Source organism: Pseudophryne corroboree, chromosome 4 (genome assembly GCF_028390025.1).
Source record: "Pseudophryne corroboree isolate aPseCor3 chromosome 4, aPseCor3.hap2, whole genome shotgun sequence".
In the NCBI taxonomy this organism is placed as follows: Eukaryota; Metazoa; Chordata; class Amphibia; order Anura; family Myobatrachidae; genus Pseudophryne; species Pseudophryne corroboree.
In genome coordinates this window covers 684,225,962-684,244,957 of record NC_086447.1, presented here as the reverse complement: position 1 = coordinate 684,244,957, position 18,996 = coordinate 684,225,962, and the positions used below count along the sequence as shown (strand labels likewise).

At 46.1% G+C, this 18,996-nt stretch overlaps 1 protein-coding gene and 1 long non-coding RNA gene across 3 annotated transcripts in view; one reads left to right on the top strand and one right to left on the bottom strand.

Annotated features, from left to right (window-relative positions):
• LOC134910157 (uncharacterized) overlaps positions 1–2,985 on the bottom strand; it is a 67,504-nt gene extending 64,519 nt beyond the window's left edge. Inside the window, exon 1 of the long non-coding RNA XR_010176134.1 lies at positions 2,893–2,985. This is a non-coding gene — a long non-coding RNA (uncharacterized LOC134910157). The remainder of the gene's footprint in view (positions 1–2,892) is intronic.
• The window catches only part of STXBP5 (syntaxin binding protein 5), a 698,920-nt gene that overhangs the window by 47,167 nt on the left and 632,757 nt on the right, over positions 1–18,996 (top strand). The gene's annotated exons all lie outside the window — the stretch shown is intronic.

The window sequence follows — 18,996 nt, the reverse complement described above, 5'->3', positions numbered from 1 at the left end:
GGACCCCTATGTGTTTTGTTCCCCGTATTTATGGCACTAGGACCGTACGCAGAGCCCGGTGCTGTTTGTTAAAATACGGGGGATCCCCTGTCATTTTCCCACCCGTATTTTTACAACCAGGACCGGCTCAAAGAGCCAGAGGCTGGTTATGCTTAGGAGGGGGGACCCCATGCAATTTTTTTCAGGAATTTTAACCCATTCCCACCCCTTCCCACTGAAAAACATGAACTGATCTCTCCATATTATTTTAGTCAGTAAAAAAAAAAAATATTCTTTAAAAAATATATATTAAATAATACTTGTGGCTCCTAAATAGACAAACCAAGTAGATAATCCCTTCTAATATAAATAGATATGCTATTAGCAATCAAAAAAACACAAAAAAAACCCCCATGTTTTTTAAAAAATTTATTAGATCACGACAGCAAAATGAGGCGGAATGAAATTGACGAAATGACTGTCGAAAAGCAGTGTTGTCGAATCGACATTCTTCAATTGAATATACTTTTGTCGAAAAGCCGCATTTTTACTATTGCAGACATGTCGAATTTGAGTAATGTCGAATTGCAAAAAGTCGAATCTGAAACTGCAGGTTTTTTGTCGAAAAGTACTGTATTGCATTGTCGAATCCAATTCGACAGTTTTTTTTTGTCGAAAATGCCCCGTTTTTCTACATTTGTGGCAATTCGACCGCAATTGCATATACCCCATGGAGTTAGACAAGTTGTATAGCCACTTGCGGAACTACGAGTCCCAAACAGCAGTGTACTTTTATGTTTGCAGTAATTTTCAGGTCTATACGGATAGTATGGGATGTATAGTATATTACCAGACCAATCTCTGGCTGTATTGACAGCCACCAGGTTGCACATCCATAGACTTCCTCTCATAGTAGCATGAAAAACAAATTGCTCCACTGCCGGTTATAGATTGTATACACAGATGGATTCTGTAGGATAGCATAGAAGTGTGCCTTTAACTATTGACGCGTTTCGTCCCCAAACACTGAGGCTTTATCTAAGAGGGATGGAAATTTGTCTGGGGATATACTATACATCCAATTCTATTAGTCTGGGCATAAATATTGTTTTAACCTGACAGTACACTACTCTTTTCTCAAGTCTCTATACAACTTATCTAACTCCTGCTCTTTGAACCTATGGACATTAATTTACTTCAAAATATAGCACACTGCAGAGATAATTATTTAAATGAGATTTAACCCATAGAATCCTGGGTAAGTTCTCCGACCTATGAGTTAACGCGATCATGGCACCCGAAAACAGGTAAGATATCGGGGGTTTCTTTTCGGGTCTGCTCAGATTCCCTAAAAATATCCCTGTTAAGTGCAGCCTGCCTTTGGGGTTAATGGGATATCCTTGGGGGGGTCAAGTAGCTTGCTGTAAATTGCCATGGCTAACTGTAGTTCCCCTGTGTCTTAAATCTTAATGGGCAAACACAGCATTTCTAGATGTTTTTTGACGACTTACGCAGCAAGAGTGGGAATGACCATCATGCAAATGGCGTGTCTATGATGTAAGCAAGTTTTTAGCCACTATCTGTCCAACTGCCAATAACTTCATATACAAAACAATGTTGTGTGCACTACTGTCGGGTAAACACAGAGTACCCTTCATGATGAGAGCAGTGTGATGTGGAGCTTACTTCCCAACTGTCCCTGCAGTAGAATCAAGTCTTCAGTGAGAAAAGTCACTTAAATCAGGGCTGGGACATTTGACAAACTGTCCTGCTATCTCCTGCTTGTTCTCTCAGTTTTGATTACCTGATGTGGCTCAGACCTAGTTTTTCCTTCTTTGTATCCTTGATTGGGGCTCTGTAAAAAGGACTAGGTACATGATATATAGAAAGCCCCAACCATCCCTGGCATTATATCAATAGTACCCATGTTTAATTACTAGGACTCCCTACCTGTTATCTACCTGGTATTAAACTAGTAGCAGTGACCTTTAATAAAATGATATCCTCCAAGCAGCCCCACTATCAAATTAATGATTTTCAAGTTTATTAAATAGACCTATTTTTTCCAAACAAGCCACAACTTTAAATGATTTGCACCCAATAAATTATTACTTGCATTTAAAAAATACTCCCCTAAAAATACTCCCCTAAATAGCCAAACATGAAATAATTTGTATTCATATTTAATAAATAGCTATCCTTCTCCCAAAACTCAGAACCATATTCAGCTAATAGCCCCCACACCATAAAAGCATTACATAAATAGTTCCAATGGTATCCGGTCTAAATACCGATGCCAGAATTCAGACACTGATCAAAATGCCAGTGGCATCATCCTAACATTGATCACAATCCTGACGCCGGAATCCCGACCCCGGGATCCGGAACGAGACACCTCTGTCGGAGAGGTAAACCGTGTGGGAGGGTTGGGTTAGTGATAGGCTGTGTTGGGAAGGATAGGGTTAGCCTGAGGGGAGTGTGGTTTAGGTTCAGGCTGTGGGGAGGAGGGGGGGGGGGGGGGAGGTGTGGGCACCCCTGGGGAAGGTTATGGTTAGGTTGCGAGGGCAGAGGAAGAGGGTTAGATTTAGTCTGCAGAAAGAGGGGGTTTGGTTTAGGCACCACCGGGGAGGGTTAAGCTTAGGTTGCGGGAAAGGAGGGTTAGTGTTAGGGGGCCGTTGAGGGTATACTTACCTTCCCCCTGTCGGGATTCTCATAATCGGGGTGCCGCGGTTGGTATTCTGACCACCGGCATCCACTCCAACGGCATTCTAAACCCAACCCTTTAAAATAAATATTCTCTAACACTATTAAATAAATATACCTTACCATCACCCCACCAATAAATTAATATCGCCCAACAACTTCACTGGTAAATAAATAGTCCACTCCTTCCCTCTCTCCACCAACACCTACCTTCCTGCATCCAGTGCTGCAGAGGCAGAATATTCAGTCTGGCTTTCTTACTTCCAGCACACATGGGATAGAATGCATATCAAGTGAGAACCTCACTTGTGACATAAGGCCATGGAAACCTGCTTGAGTATGCGCCTGGATGACAGTGAGGGCAGGGATGGCTTTAGGGGTCAGGCTGTGTCTAGTGGGAAATCCGCCACTGACCTAGGGGACACCTTCCATGCAGATGTCACTTTTCTGTGTTATTTTTTGTCTTTATTACATCTAAGTGCACCCATAGCAACCAATCACATTCTGTCTATCACTTCTAGGATTGATAGCTAGAATATGAATCTGCAACACCCCTACTTTTAATGTTTAGGAGATTTAATAAGTCCACTCCCTGATCTCGGAAGTGTAAGGAATTTCAAGTCCATTTGCAAGGAGAAAAGAACTGAGCATTCTTTTGCAATCAGGAAGCCCCAGTATAAATTGTACCTCTTTACTCTTATATCTTAAAATAATCCAGAACCGTAAACATGGGCACACTACTGGAGTTATTAACACATGCCAAGAAAGCCCCCATTCAACTATATATATATATATATATATATATATATATATATCCCAAATGGGACTGGCACTCTCCTGACTGGCGTTCTGGTACCCCGGTGCCCTCTGTAGTAATAGTAATGCAGATATCCAAAAAAGAACAGCGGCACTCGAGGATTTAGGTGAAGTAATCAATTTGTATTCAAGAAGATGATTACATAAAAGCCAACGTTTCGGGGCTTACATGCCCCTTTGTCAAGGTGTGTAACTGTGAAAGGTGATGAAGCTTACCTTATATCCCCGTGAGGTCCGAGTGCAGTGCGCGCGTGAAGGTGACGCCGCCCGACTTCCGGTCGCGGCTCTGTGACGTGTAACGAGGTGCGCCTGTAGCCAAGGTAACCGGAACGCTAAAGACATCCGCCGCAAATGGGCAGTGACCGGATAGAAGTGCGCGTATCCATGGCAGCAGGAGCCCTGCAGTGCTGAGAGCTGTGAGAAGTGTATCCGTGAACCGCCTACTAGAAAAAATAAATGAAATGAAATAAGTGAAAAAAGTGCATTGTGCTCGCTACCTGGGTACATGGGAACCATCACTATACCCTGGGGCACGGTACGATCCGGGAGCCAGGGGATAAGTGGATATGTCACAACCTGGTGGGGGCCTGACCTCGGTGGTGTGTCAAAAAACATTGTCTGGCAAATGAATAAGCCATAAAGGTGTAGATTTGAAGTCACTACTTTAATGAGTCTGGCTCACAATGCCAATAAAACTCTGATTGTAAAGTATGGCTAGTCCTAACATATAGTTGGCGGCAAAGTCAGTATGCGACGGGGGCTGTACAAAGGGGACAGGCTTCCACCAGGTCTTGACCGCCACAGGCTCGTGAAAAAAAGTGCGGATGAAAACTTTGGGCTGTGTGTGGATGGAAAAATGACAATATCAAGTTGTACAGTACTGGAACACATTATGGGGCTGCTATGCCCTGGACTATGCGATGATGGCTATAGAAAAATGTTCCATGAGAACTTCTCATTAAGTCCTCCCGGGCTGATGGTGCCCAATTCGAAGATCCATTTGGACTCTATGTGGAGTAGTCTCCGGTCCCTGTCTCCTCCTCCGATGTTACGGGGTACGTGGTCAATGATCTGTTGTTTCAAGTCATTCAGAGAGTGACCCATCAGGGCGAAATGCCTTGCCACAGGTTGATCCGATGGTTTGCCTAATAAGGCCTGCTTGATCGCTGACCTGTGAAGGGCCATCCTCTCTCTGAGTGTTCTGATGGATTTGCCCACGTATACTAGATGGCACGGGCAGGTGAGTATGTACACTATATGTGTAGTGGTGCACGTGACTACATGCCTGATCTGATACACTTTATCTTTGTGTGGGTGCTTGAAGGAGGATCCTGTAGTCATATTATTACAAGTGGTGCACTTGGGACACTTGTAGCATCCTGGGGCCTTCGAAAGGAACGTGGCAGGTCGTTGTATCGCACTTTGAAACCCCGTGATATCGGAGTGCACTATGATGTCCCTAATACTTTTACCCCTAGTGAAGCATAACATGGGCCGCTTCTTCCTGAACGTGGGGAGCTTTGTGTCCGAGGCTACTATGGGCCATAAGGCTCTGGTGGCTCTCTGTATGACCGGGCTTGCTGTATTAAACTGGTTCACGAATGGTATTACCGTTTGGTTCCTGCATGTCGTGGGTTTCAGTAGTGTTGCTCTAGGAGTCTCCATGATTTCTTTCTTCTGTGTTAGGAGTTTTTGATGGTCGTAACCCCTTTGTGTAAATTTGTCAATTAAGGTGTCTAACTCCTGCTCAAGGGTAGAGCGGTCACTAATGATCCTGGAGACCCTGATCATCTGAGACCTCGGGAGCCCCTCTTTCAGGGGTCTGGGATGATGACTGTTTGCCTTAAGGAGAACATTTTTGTCGGTGGGCTTTGTGAACAAACTGGTAATTAAGGTTCCTTCCTTGATTGTGATCTTGACGTCCAGGTAGTTCACTGATTCATTACTGGTATTGTAGGTGTATTTGATCGTGGAGGGTCTGTTATTTGCCTCCTCTATCAGTCGTTCAAACCGTGTTTTATCACCCGTCCAGAGTAAGAACAAGTCGTCAATGTATCTGACGAATAGCAAGATGTTTTGCGCTATATCTTCATTCTCAAAGAATGTATCGTGTTCCTCCTGGAACATATATATATTCGCAAACGATGGGGAGACGTTGCTCCCCATCGCACAACCTGTTCGCTGCTGGAAAAAAGCACCATTGAACAAAAAATAGTTCCTCTTTAAGGTAAAGGTGAGGAGTTGCATAAAAAGCCCTGTGTCGAGAGTGTCCATCTTTTCTTTGATGAGAAAATCATGCATAACTTGTAGGCCTTCACGGTGGGGTATGCTCGTGTAAAGGCTCTTTACATCAATCACACACATTAAAGTCCCCTCGGGTACCAGTCCTACGTTGTTGATCCGCTCCAGGAAACTGGTGGTATCCTTAATGTAATTGTGATGTTTGGTGATCAACGGTTGCAAAATGCCGTCTAGAAATGTTGAGATGGGCTGACAGATGGACTCTCTTGCGGCTATGATTGGCCTGCCCGGCGGGGCTGTGGCGTTCTTGTGCATTTTGGGGACCACGAAGAAAAGGGGTACTCGTGGATTAGCCTGCTTGAGGGCTTCACACAGCTTGGCTGTGAGTAACTTCTCAGACTTTGCCCGGTCCAATAATAGCTCCAATTCATGTTGATATTCGGCCGTGGGGTCATGTGTCAGTGCTTCATAAGTCTCCGGGTCGGCCAGTTGTCCCTCAATTTCTTTGATGTAGTCGGAGAGGTTAAGGATGACTAAACCCCCTCCCTTATCTGCTGGTCGGAAAATTACATCCCGGTATGCTCCTAGTTGCTTGAGGGCCACTTGCTCCGCCCTGGACAGATTCCGGTGTGTAGTGGGTGTCGCTGCTGTATACTTGGCGACTGAATCATCCAGTAATCTGGTAAATGTTTGTATAGATGAGTTGGATGACGGGGGATCGAACATTGATTTATGTCGGGTCTGGTAGAATTTCTCACAGAAGGAAACTTCTGGGGGATCTTGGAGATTGGAGTCCTGAAAGTATTCCTGCAATCTCAGCTTCCTTGAGAAGCGGTGTAGGTCGATTTGCCACTGGAATTTGTTAAATGGGTTGGTGGGTACGAAGGAGAGGCCCTTCTCCAGAACTCTCAGTTCTGTATCAGAGAAGGATCTGCTGGAAAGGTTGAAGACTAGGGATTCTTTTTGGCTGCTCGCGCTTTTAATTCGCGAACATTGCTTGCCCCTGCGGGTGGGCGCCCTCTTCTGCCTTGTCCTGCCGGGGTACCCGCTGGTGTCCCTAAAGGGACCGGTTGTGCCCTGGCTGACCCATCCGAGTCCAAAAAGACGCTTTCGCTGTCACTATTTGAAGTACCGGCAGTAAAAGTTTTTTGCTCACGCCGTCTTCTCCAACCTTGCCGGCCCCTGGCATTATAGGTGGTATTTTGTCCCCCCTCCGGACCTCCCATCAGCCATCTATATACCTTATTTAGGTCATAGTCTTCTCTGACTATTTGTTGTTTGTTGCGCTTAAATTTAATTAAGTCTCTTCTGTAGTCTTCACATTGTTTTTGCAGCTTGTTAAGCCAATCCTGGTTGACCTCTGCTTGCAGGACCGGTTTATGCTCAATCTCGATCTTAGAGATCTTGTCTCTGGTCTGCTTTAACTCTCTACCCGATTCCTCCACTACCAACAGGATCAAATCGAGACTACACTTATTGAGTATGCCTACCCACTTTTTGCAGAACTCGGGGTTGTACCGCCCGATTGTGGGGACATTCCTCACCCTGAAGCCTCGTGGAATTAATTTTTCACGGTGGTATTCCGACAGGGAAATGCCATGCAGTAGGTAGTCACATTCACGGCGTTTTAGCTTGAGGAGTTGGTGGTAAACATCCTCTATGCCCCCTGTACGTTCGGCTGCGCCTAATTGTTCTGTGAAGCGAAGGCGCTCTGCGTCGTCGTCTGTAAAGCTGAATGATTCGCCCAGAACTGAAGGCATCCCTCTGCATCCCGGTGAATCCCCGTCGTGCCTTAAGGTGGATGTGGTCTCCATGTTGGGAGCGAGTCACTGGTGCTGGTGAAAGCCTGGTGCTGTGTGTACACCGCAGTGTGGGTGACTGTGGGACCCCACCTGGACAATAGGGTGCAGCAAAAAATTCAAAAAAGGAAAGGAAATACTGGAGGGGAGGTGCCTTGACCCCTGCTGGCGAACAGAGTGGCCTGTTTGCGCCAAAATAGCATATATATCCCAAATGGGACTGGCACTCTCCTGACTGGCGTTCTGGTACCCCGGTGCCCTCTGTAGTAATAGTAATGCAGATATCCAAAAAAGAACAGCGGCACTCGAGGATTTAGGTGAAGTAATCAATTTGTATTCAAGAAGATGATTACATAAAAGCCAACGTTTCGGGGCTTACATGCCCCTTTGTCAAGGTGTGTAACTGTGAAAGGTGATGAAGCTTACCTTATATCCCCGTGAGGTCCGAGTGCAGTGCGCGCGTGAAGGTGACGCCGCCCGACTTCCGGTCGCGGCTCTGTGACGTGTAACGAGGTGCGCCTGTAGCCAAGGTAACCGGAACGCTAAAGACATCCGCCGCAAATGGGCAGTGACCGGATAGAAGTGCGCGTATCCATGGCAGCAGGAGCCCTGCAGTGCTGAGAGCTGTGAGAAGTGTATCCGTGAACCGCCTACTAGAAAAAATAAATGAAATGAAATAAGTGAAAAAAGTGCATTGTGCTCGCTACCTGGGTACATGGGAACCATCACTATACCCTGGGGCACGGTACGATCCGGGAGCCAGGGGATAAGTGGATATGTCACAACCTGGTGGGGGCCTGACCTCGGTGGTGTGTCAAAAAACATTGTCTGGCAAATGAATAAGCCATAAAGGTGTAGATTTGAAGTCACTACTTTAATGAGTCTGGCTCACAATGCCAATAAAACTCTGATTGTAAAGTATGGCTAGTCCTAACATATAGTTGGCGGCAAAGTCAGTATGCGACGGGGGCTGTACAAAGGGGACAGGCTTCCACCAGGTCTTGACCGCCACAGGCTCGTGAAAAAAAGTGCGGATGAAAACTTTGGGCTGTGTGTGGATGGAAAAATGACAATATCAAGTTGTACAGTACTGGAACACATTGTGGGGCTGCTATGCCCTGGACTATGCGATGATGGCTATAGAAAAATGTTCCATGAGAACTTCTCATTAAGTCCTCCCCTCCAGTATTTCCTTTCCTTTTTTGAATTTTTTGCTGCACCCTATTGTCCAGGTGGGGTCCCACAGTCACCCACACTGCGGTGTACACACAGCACCAGGCTTTCACCAGCACCAGTGACTCGCTCCCAACATGGAGACCACATCCACCTTAAGGCACGACGGGGATTCACCGGGATGCAGAGGGATGCCTTCAGTTCTGGGCGAATCATTCAGCTTTACAGACGACGACGCAGAGCGCCTTCGCTTCACAGAACAATTAGGCGCAGCCGAACGTACAGGGGGCATAGAGGATGTTTACCACCAACTCCTCAAGCTAAAACGCCGTGAATGTGACTACCTACTGCATGGCATTTCCCTGTCGGAATACCACCGTGAAAAATTAATTCCACGAGGCTTCAGGGTGAGGAATGTCCCCACAATCGGGCGGTACAACCCCGAGTTCTGCAAAAAGTGGGTAGGCATACTCAATAAGTGTAGTCTCGATTTGATCCTGTTGGTAGTGGAGGAATCGGGTAGAGAGTTAAAGCAGACCAGAGACAAGATCTCTAAGATCGAGATTGAGCATAAACCGGTCCTGCAAGCAGAGGTCAACCAGGATTGGCTTAACAAGCTGCAAAAACAATGTGAAGACTACAGAAGAGACTTAATTAAATTTAAGCGCAACAAACAACAAATAGTCAGAGAAGACTATGACCTAAATAAGGTATATAGATGGCTGATGGGAGGTCCGGAGGGGGGACAAAATACCACCTATAATGCCAGGGGCCGGCAAGGTTGGAGAAGACGGCGTGAGCAAAAAACTTTTACTGCCGGTACTTCAAATAGTGACAGCGAAAGCGTCTTTTTGGACTCGGATGGGTCAGCCAGGGCACAACCGGTCCCTTTAGGGACACCAGCGGGTACCCCGGCAGGACAAGGCAGAAGAGGGCGCCCACCCGCAGGGGCAAGCAATGTTCGCGAATTAAAAGCGCGAGCAGCCAAAAAGAATCCCTAGTCTTCAACCTTTCCAGCAGATCCTTCTCTGATACAGAACTGAGAGTTCTGGAGAAGGGCCTCTCCTTCGTACCCACCAACCCATTTAACAAATTCCAGTGGCAAATCGACCTACACCGCTTCTCAAGGAAGCTGAGATTGCAGGAATACTTTCAGGACTCCAATCTCCAAGATCCCCCAGAAGTTTCCTTCTGTGAGAAATTCTACCAGACCCGACATAAATCAATGTTCGATCCCCCGTCATCCAACTCATCTATACAAACATTTACCAGATTACTGGATGATTCAGTCGCCAAGTATACAGCAGCGACACCCACTACACACCGGAATCTGTCCAGGGCGGAGCAAGTGGCCCTCAAGCAACTAGGAGCATACCGGGATGTAATTTTCCGACCAGCAGATAAGGGAGGGGGTTTAGTCATCCTTAACCTCTCCGACTACATCAAAGAAATTGAGGGACAACTGGCCGACCCGGAGACTTATGAAGCACTGACACATGACCCCACGGCCGAATATCAACATGAATTGGAGCTATTATTGGACCGGGCAAAGTCTGAGAAGTTACTCACAGCCAAGCTGTGTGAAGCCCTCAAGCAGGCTAATCCACGAGTACCCCTTTTCTTCGTGGTCCCCAAAATGCACAAGAACGCCACAGCCCCGCCGGGCAGGCCAATCATAGCCGCAAGAGAGTCCATCTGTCAGCCCATCTCAACATTTCTAGACGGCATTTTGCAACCGTTGATCACCAAACATCACAATTACATTAAGGATACCACCAGTTTCCTGGAGCGGATCAACAACGTAGGACTGGTACCCGAGGGGACTTTAATGTGTGTGATTGATGTAAAGAGCCTTTACACGAGCATACCCCACCGTGAAGGCCTACAAGTTATGCATGATTTTCTCATCAAAGAAAAGATGGACACTCTCGACACAGGGCTTTTTATGCAACTCCTCACCTTTACCTTAAAGAGGAACTATTTTTTGTTCAATGGTGCTTTTTTCCAGCAGCGAACAGGTTGTGCGATGGGGAGCAACGTCTCCCCATCGTTTGCGAATATATATATGTTCCAGGAGGAACACGATACATTCTTTGAGAATGAAGATATAGCGCAAAACATCTTGCTATTCGTCAGATACATTGACGACTTGTTCTTACTCTGGACGGGTGATAAAACACGGTTTGAACGACTGATAGAGGAGGCAAATAACAGACCCTCCACGATCAAATACACCTACAATACCAGTAATGAATCAGTGAACTACCTGGACGTCAAGATCACAATCAAGGAAGGAACCTTAATTACCAGTTTGTTCACAAAGCCCACCGACAAAAATGTTCTCCTTAAGGCAAACAGTCATCATCCCAGACCCCTGAAAGAGGGGCTCCCGAGGTCTCAGATGATCAGGGTCTCCAGGATCATTAGTGACCGCTCTACCCTTGAGCAGGAGTTAGACACCTTAATTGACAAATTTACACAAAGGGGTTACGACCATCAAAAACTCCTAACACAGAAGAAAGAAATCATGGAGACTCCTAGAGCAACACTACTGAAACCCACGACACGCAGGAACCAAACGGTAATACCATTCGTGAACCAGTTTAATACAGCAAGCCCGGTCATACAGAGAGCCACCAGAGCCTTATGGCCCATAGTAGCCTCGGACACAAAGCTCCCCACGTTCAGGAAGAAGCGGCCCATGTTATGCTTCACTAGGGGTAAAAGTATTAGGGACATCATAGTGCACTCCGATATCACGGGGTTTCAAAGTGCGATACAACGACCTGCCACGTTCCTTTCGAAGGCCCCAGGATGCTACAAGTGTCCCAAGTGCACCACTTGTAATAATATGACTACAGGATCCTCCTTCAAGCACCCACACAAAGATAAAGTGTATCAGATCAGGCATGTAGTCACGTGCACCACTACACATATAGTGTACATACTCACCTGCCCGTGCCATCTAGTATACGTGGGCAAATCCATCAGAACACTCAGAGAGAGGATGGCCCTTCACAGGTCAGCGATCAAGCAGGCCTTATTAGGCAAACCATCGGATCAACCTGTGGCAAGGCATTTCGCCCTGATGGGTCACTCTCTGAATGACTTGAAACAACAGATCATTGACCACGTACCCCGTAACATCGGAGGAGGAGACAGGGACCGGAGACTACTCCACATAGAGTCCAAATGGATCTTCGAATTGGGCACCATCAGCCCGGGAGGACTTAATGAGAAGTTCTCATGGAACATTTTTCTATAGCCATCATCGCATAGTCCAGGGCATAGCAGCCCCATAATGTGTTCCAGTACTGTACAACTTGATATTGTCATTTTTCCATCCACACACAGCCCAAAGTTTTCATCCGCACTTTTTTTCACGAGCCTGTGGCGGTCAAGACCTGGTGGAAGCCTGTCCCCTTTGTACAGCCCCCGTCGCATACTGACTTTGCCGCCAACTATATGTTAGGACTAGCCATACTTTACAATCAGAGTTTTATTGGCATTGTGAGCCAGACTCATTAAAGTAGTGACTTCAAATCTACACCTTTATGGCTTATTCATTTGCCAGACAATGTTTTTTGACACACCACCGAGGTCAGGCCCCCACCAGGTTGTGACATATCCACTTATCCCCTGGCTCCCGGATCGTACCGTGCCCCAGGGTATAGTGATGGTTCCCATGTACCCAGGTAGCGAGCACAATGCACTTTTTTCACTTATTTCATTTCATTTATTTTTTCTAGTAGGCGGTTCACGGATACACTTCTCACAGCTCTCAGCACTGCAGGGCTCCTGCTGCCATGGATACGCGCACTTCTATCCGGTCACTGCCCATTTGCGGCGGATGTCTTTAGCGTTCCGGTTACCTTGGCTACAGGCGCACCTCGTTACACGTCACAGAGCCGCGACCGGAAGTCGGGCGGCGTCACCTTCACGCGCGCACTGCACTCGGACCTCACGGGGATATAAGGTAAGCTTCATCACCTTTCACAGTTACACACCTTGACAAAGGGGCATGTAAGCCCCGAAACGTTGGCTTTTATGTAATCATCTTCTTGAATACAAATTGATTACTTCACCTAAATCCTCGAGTGCCGCTGTTCTTTTTTGGATATCTATATATATATATATATATATATATATATATATATATCTATCTATATATATATATATGTGTGGATATATAATTGTTGAACCAGATTAAATTGAATTGTATTGTGACTACTATAAGTATTACTTCTTAGCCATCCATAGACATCCTGTTATTAAATATAACTTGGCTTATTGTGCTCTATACAGATACATGATTACTATGGTAAAATATGCAGATACAGGATTACTATGGTAATATTGTGGGCAGCCCAAACTTCCCGGTTATTGAGGTTGCTATGTGTTATTGTGAACTTAGTACACATCTGTGCGGTATGTTATACTTAGGGCCCTATTGAACAACAAGCTTTATCATGGCTCAATGTGCCTTTTCTTTCTACTTTTATTTAACACTGATCTGCTCGCCGGTGAGTGGTAGTGTTAACAGAGCATACAAAGATGGTAGTGATTTATCACTAACCTTCCTGGCGCTAATAGACAATATATAAAAACAACCCCCCCCCCCCCCCCCCCGAAAAAAATAATAATATATATATATTATGTCATTCTTCCTAATATTTATCAAAAGCTGCAAGTGGAAAACACTCCCTAATTCTTAGATTAAGAAAAAAGGAAGACACATTTAACCACTGCGCTAGTACGATCTTATAGAAGATTTTTATATACATACTAAATCTTCAGTAAGACTTTAATTTAAAATAATAATAAAATTATATATATATATATATATTTGGAGTTTTTATGTGCTCTCCATCTATGAAGACTGAGGAGGCCTGCGCTTTCCACAAAACAATTTATTAAGGCAATACAAACAGGGAAATGAAAATAAAAAGCATAAAAACACACAGAATGTAAAAAGATCTTTTGTGCCTGTTTATAATAATTTTGCGTTGTCCCCTTTAAATGATCCTGCAGTAATGGAGCAGTAAATATTATAAGAAATACAGATTGTAGTTAGATTGGCCCAAGTCCTGTATATAGCTGTTTAATACAGAGAGAGAGTTTTATGCATCCAGGAAGCCGGCGTCCCGGCTTACTAGTAACTTTTGTAACTGAACCCACTTAGGTATTGTATACTCAAAACTGAGCTGATGGATAGTGGGGATGTCCCATACAATTGCAACAAGCTCTTTTTGGATGTTAAAGGAGAGCAGCTAGTATGCACAGCCAAATGCTGCGTACTGTCTCCTGGTTGACTCACATGTGCAGCACCCGGTGCAGCAGGAAGCCAATGGATCCCAAAGGCATATGGGTCACTAGATGAAATGACGATGGTCCGGACTTGTCAGATCTCGTATGCTGGCGATAGTAGTGAGTCGTCTCCCTCGTATTTGCTGGAGGCTGAAAAGCTGTTACAGCATCTGGACTGTTGATGGTGCAATTTGTGGTAGAATAGCGTCCAGAGTATAGATGTCAATGTATGGTGTGCGGATCAGTTGGGGATAGCAGTTAAACCGTCAACGCGTTTCGTCCCATAAAGTACTGGGACTTTCTCAAGACTGAGACAAAGCAGCCAGCTGTGTTTTTCTGTATCCATAGCTGCCAGTGAGTGAAGATCTGTGCAGACTCCAGAGAGCAGGAGGGAGGGGGTGGAGACTAGGAGACGGAGAGTGGGAGGAAAGGGGCGGAGAGCAGGAGTGAAGGGGCCATAAAAATAGCTGCAGCAGTGCATTGTGGACAAGGATCCAGATGCCGACGCCTTCCCACTGGGACCTTAGTGTTCTTCAGCGCTACATAAAAGCAGCAGGACCCTGGAAAATTAAAAAACAAAACAATGAGAGGTAAGTTAGAGAAAACGCTCTTTAATACCAAACACTTACATTTTTTTATGGGCACAAGAAAAAGAACTATCGAGCTGTTTGTCATTTGAAAAACAGCACAATATGTGTTCATAATTAGAAGAAGCTGCAATTTCAATAGTTAACGAGTGATAAAACCCTTATCGCTTTATAATAAATGGGGCCTTTAATTTGAGGGGTGTACGGTAAGTATCACAACGAGTTACTGGAAGAAGTTTACTTTTTTTTTTAATGAGATTGGAATAAGAGTGTTGTGTTCCTTGGTGTATAGTGTAGGGACACCTTTAAGAATTTTTAGCAGTGGATTACTATATCTAACTAACATGTTGACCTTAAAGCAGCTTAGGGGTATATGCAATTGAAGTCGGATCCATTCCGACATTCATTTGTTGAAATGGATCCGACCTTGGCTATTCAATGCAATCTCAATTTGACTTTAAAAAAAGTTGAATTGAGATGCGGGAGATGAGACAGGGGAGAGCCGCGGGCAGGCGGGGGAGAGCAGCGCTACAGCAGCATAGCCGGAGGATGTATCACAGCCGCCGCTCACAGCAGCGTCCACCCGACTCCAGCAAGCGAGACTCCGCTTGCTGGAGCCGGGTGGACGCTGCTGTGAGCGGCGGCTGTGACACATCCTCCGGCTATGCTGCTGTAGCGCTGCTCTCCGCCGTCTGCCCACGGCTCTCCCCCATCTCTGCTCCTGCATCACAGCCACTGCTCACGGCAGCGTCCACCCGGCTCCAGCAAGCGAGGTCTCGCTTGCTGGAGCCAGGTGGACGCTGCTGTGAGCGGCGGCTGTGATACATCCTCCGGCGCTGCTCTCCCACGTCTGCCGCGGCTCTTCCCCGTCTCTGCTCCCGCATCTCAAATCATCTTTTTTTAAAGTCGAATTGAGATGGTCGAAAAGGGGGCCAAAACCTGTCGGTTTTGGCCCCGTTTTGGTCATAAGCACGCGGATCGGCAGCTATTCCGCCGATCCACGTGCTTTTCGACAAGTCAAATTCCTCGACTTGTCGAATAATTTGGGGTTAGATTAAATAGGTCGGAACCCCTTCCGACCTAAAAAAGTCGAAATTGGACGTCTTTTTGACAGACGGCAGCTTTCGACTTCAATTGAATATACCCCATAGACTAGGGTGAATTGATTTATTTTTTTATTTTAAAATGTAGACTGTCTGGGATGTTTTTGAGAAATGGCTTCCATCTGGGCTGTGTATGCCCATATCCAAGATGTGCAGAGTACTCTAAATTGTTGTTGCATTCCTGCAACTCCTTAATAAGTTTCCTCCTTGACTTGATAATGACCCAGTTGTGATACGTTTTCTCCAATTTCTAATCATAGTCATCACATTGTTCCATGGTATATGTAATGCCTTTGAAAGTCTTTTATACAATCTCTGCTGATTGGAACCTTTACACAAGGAGATCCTTGCGATGTTTTCAAAACTACTTGTGGACCATGGTTATCCTAGTAGGATGTAACAAAGAAAACTGCCAGTACAGGACAGGAATGGCTGATATTTACAGATGGAGCCGCACTCATCCAGTGCAGCTCCATCGCATACGTGCACTCCCGGTGTGACTAGGCAATCCGTTCGCCTAGTCACGCCGGGAGTGCACAGAGACGCTCCCATGCTAGTGAATGCTGTGCGTCACAGACGCGACGATTAGCGTGGTTCCATCTGTATTTTGGCTAAATCACAGTTCTTTGATGTCAGGGGATTCATAACTACCGTTGATCATGATTTTGAATATGATTTGTTAACTCTTAATGCAGCTCCAGCTCCATTGAAAGCGAGTACACACTTATGCAACCGGGATATTGGACTTTTTTTATTGCTTCTTTTTCCTAAAAATGTCCATTTGTTTTTAACGTGCATTTTGTTGGTTGCAAGGTCACGTTAAAGGTGGAGAATGTTCGGACATGGGGAATCATTCCGTGTTGATCGCTCGCTAGCTAGTTTTAGCAGCCGTGCAAACGCTATGCCGCCACCCACTGGGGAGTGTATTTTAGTTTAGCAGAAGTGCGAACGCATGTGCAGCCGAGCTCTGCAAAAACAGTTTGTGCAGTTTCTGAGTAGCTCTGAACCTACTCAGCCCTTGCGATCACTTCAGCCTATTCATGTCCGCATTTGACGTCATACACCCACCCAGCGAACGCCCAGCCACGCCTGCGTTTTTTCAGACACGCCTACGTTTTTACAAACACTCCCTGAAAACGGTCAGTTGACACCCAGTAACGCACCCTTCCTGTCAATCTTCTTGCGGCCGCCAGTGCGAAGGAAAACTGCTCTAGAACCTGAGCACAACCACAAAGAGCTTTGTACCCGTACGTTGCGCGTGCGCATTGCGGGGCATACGCATGCACAGAAATGCAGTTTTTTTCACCTGATCGCTGCACTGCGAAAATCGTCAGCGAGCGATCAACTCGGAATGACCTCCATGATTTCTCATGTTTTCATGGTGTATGTTAGCAAAACCTGCAATTTCAATAATGATGTGTGACTTTTTTTATCCACTGTATTTTTGCATTGTATTTACTGCTGAAAATGAATTAATCTGAGCTAGAAGGGTTTGTTTATCTGCTACTAGATTGTAGGCACAAACATATTTACTCAAAATGAATGTACTCAACAGTATAATTCTAGATGATTGTAGAATCCACATACACAAAAAAGAAATATGTAAGAATATAGGGCCTGATTTAGATTGGTAAGATCTAAGCGTAAGGGAAGCGGCTGTGCAATATCGTACGGAAAAAAAAATGCAGCAGGAGGCGTCTGTAGGAGATAGACCCCCCTGCATGCATCTATGAGATACCATTGCTGCGTCTGAGGACCATAGCATCACGACCATTGTTTGTCACTTGAGATGGTAACAAGCCTCGGTCAGTTTACATAATCTGAATCTTACTCTGTCTGCCTCATGGATCCTATCAGCAGGTCCAGGAAGTGACCCTGGGCCTGGCATACTATACAAAACAGGGACGCCATGCCCCCATTTTGTAAAATGGACCCATTCGCCACCCCGGCTGTGCGCCCTAATGCCATGGCATGTCAGTCTAAGAGTGGGCTTCGAGCAGTATCGCAGGACCAATTCTGCACATGCGCAGTCCCCCAAACATCGGATTTGTACGTAAACCATCGGGTTTGCATACAAATCCAGCCTATAATCACTGTAGACATGCAAATATTGCATCAATGGAAGCAGAGGTGTCGATTTATGTTTTTTCTAGTTGGTGCTCAAGCCTGTGACGCCCCTCTGATGGCTGCCGCAGTCAATCACCTTGTATGGTGAAGGGTCACGTGCGCAGACCCCTTGGATAGGCCTGAATAGACCCCATAGTACCCCCCAAACACATTATTTAATACACAGTGCCCCCCAAACACATATTTACTGTTCTTCATTTCTTATGGTCAGTGTGAGGCTGAGGTGCTATATTAACTCACCTTAGAATGCAGTCGGACATGGACCCTCTCTGCAGAGAAGGTCATGCTTGTGATCATGATAAGAGAGTATCGGTGACAGTGGTTGTGTACACAGATGCCCAATTGCTCACACAGCAGGCCATACTCAGATGGAGACTCCGCACCTGCCATAGGGCTCACACAGGAGGCATACTTAGATTGAGACTCTGCACCTGCCATAGGGCTAACACCAGTGACGTGCGGTGAGTTAAATGGCAGGGGAGGCACTGGTCTTATTAACTGTCCGTCCCCCCCATGAAGAAGGGAAGAGAAAAAAAAGTGTGGGACTCCCCCTATGTCATGAAAACCAGCATCATGCACAACCAGCAAGGGGGGATAATACCATAGCAGGAGGGACACTCAGTGTGGGGTCCCCTGCCATCACATTACCCACCCCTAAACTGGTCAGCCCAGGGCTGGAATTCCTCAGAAAGTGGGGAAACCCAAAAAATAAAATGGGGTCCCCCCTCCTGAACAACAACCAGCACTGGGCTGATAGCCCAGTGCTATGCCCCGCACCTCTGCTGGCGGTGGGTGTGGGGTTCATGGCAGGATAATATTGTTCTTTACAGGTGGCCTACAGGTCCCAGCAAGCCTGCCCAAGCATGCCGGCACTTGGAGAACCACAAGTGCCAGCATGCCCGGACATTAAGGGCCCGCTGGCACCCGTAGTCCGCCTGTAAAGAAAATATTACAATAAAAACACCACACCATATGTTTTAATATTTTATTGTGCTGCACCTTCACCTGGGGGCGGTGGCCTTTCAGCTCTTTTTCATGGCCGCCGACGCTCCAGGGCTTCCGGCGTCTTCACCTGGTGGGCGGCGGCCTTTAAGCTGTTTTGCATGGCCACCGCCCATCCAGGACTTCCCCGGCGTCTTCTGCCTTCATGAGCTCTTCACT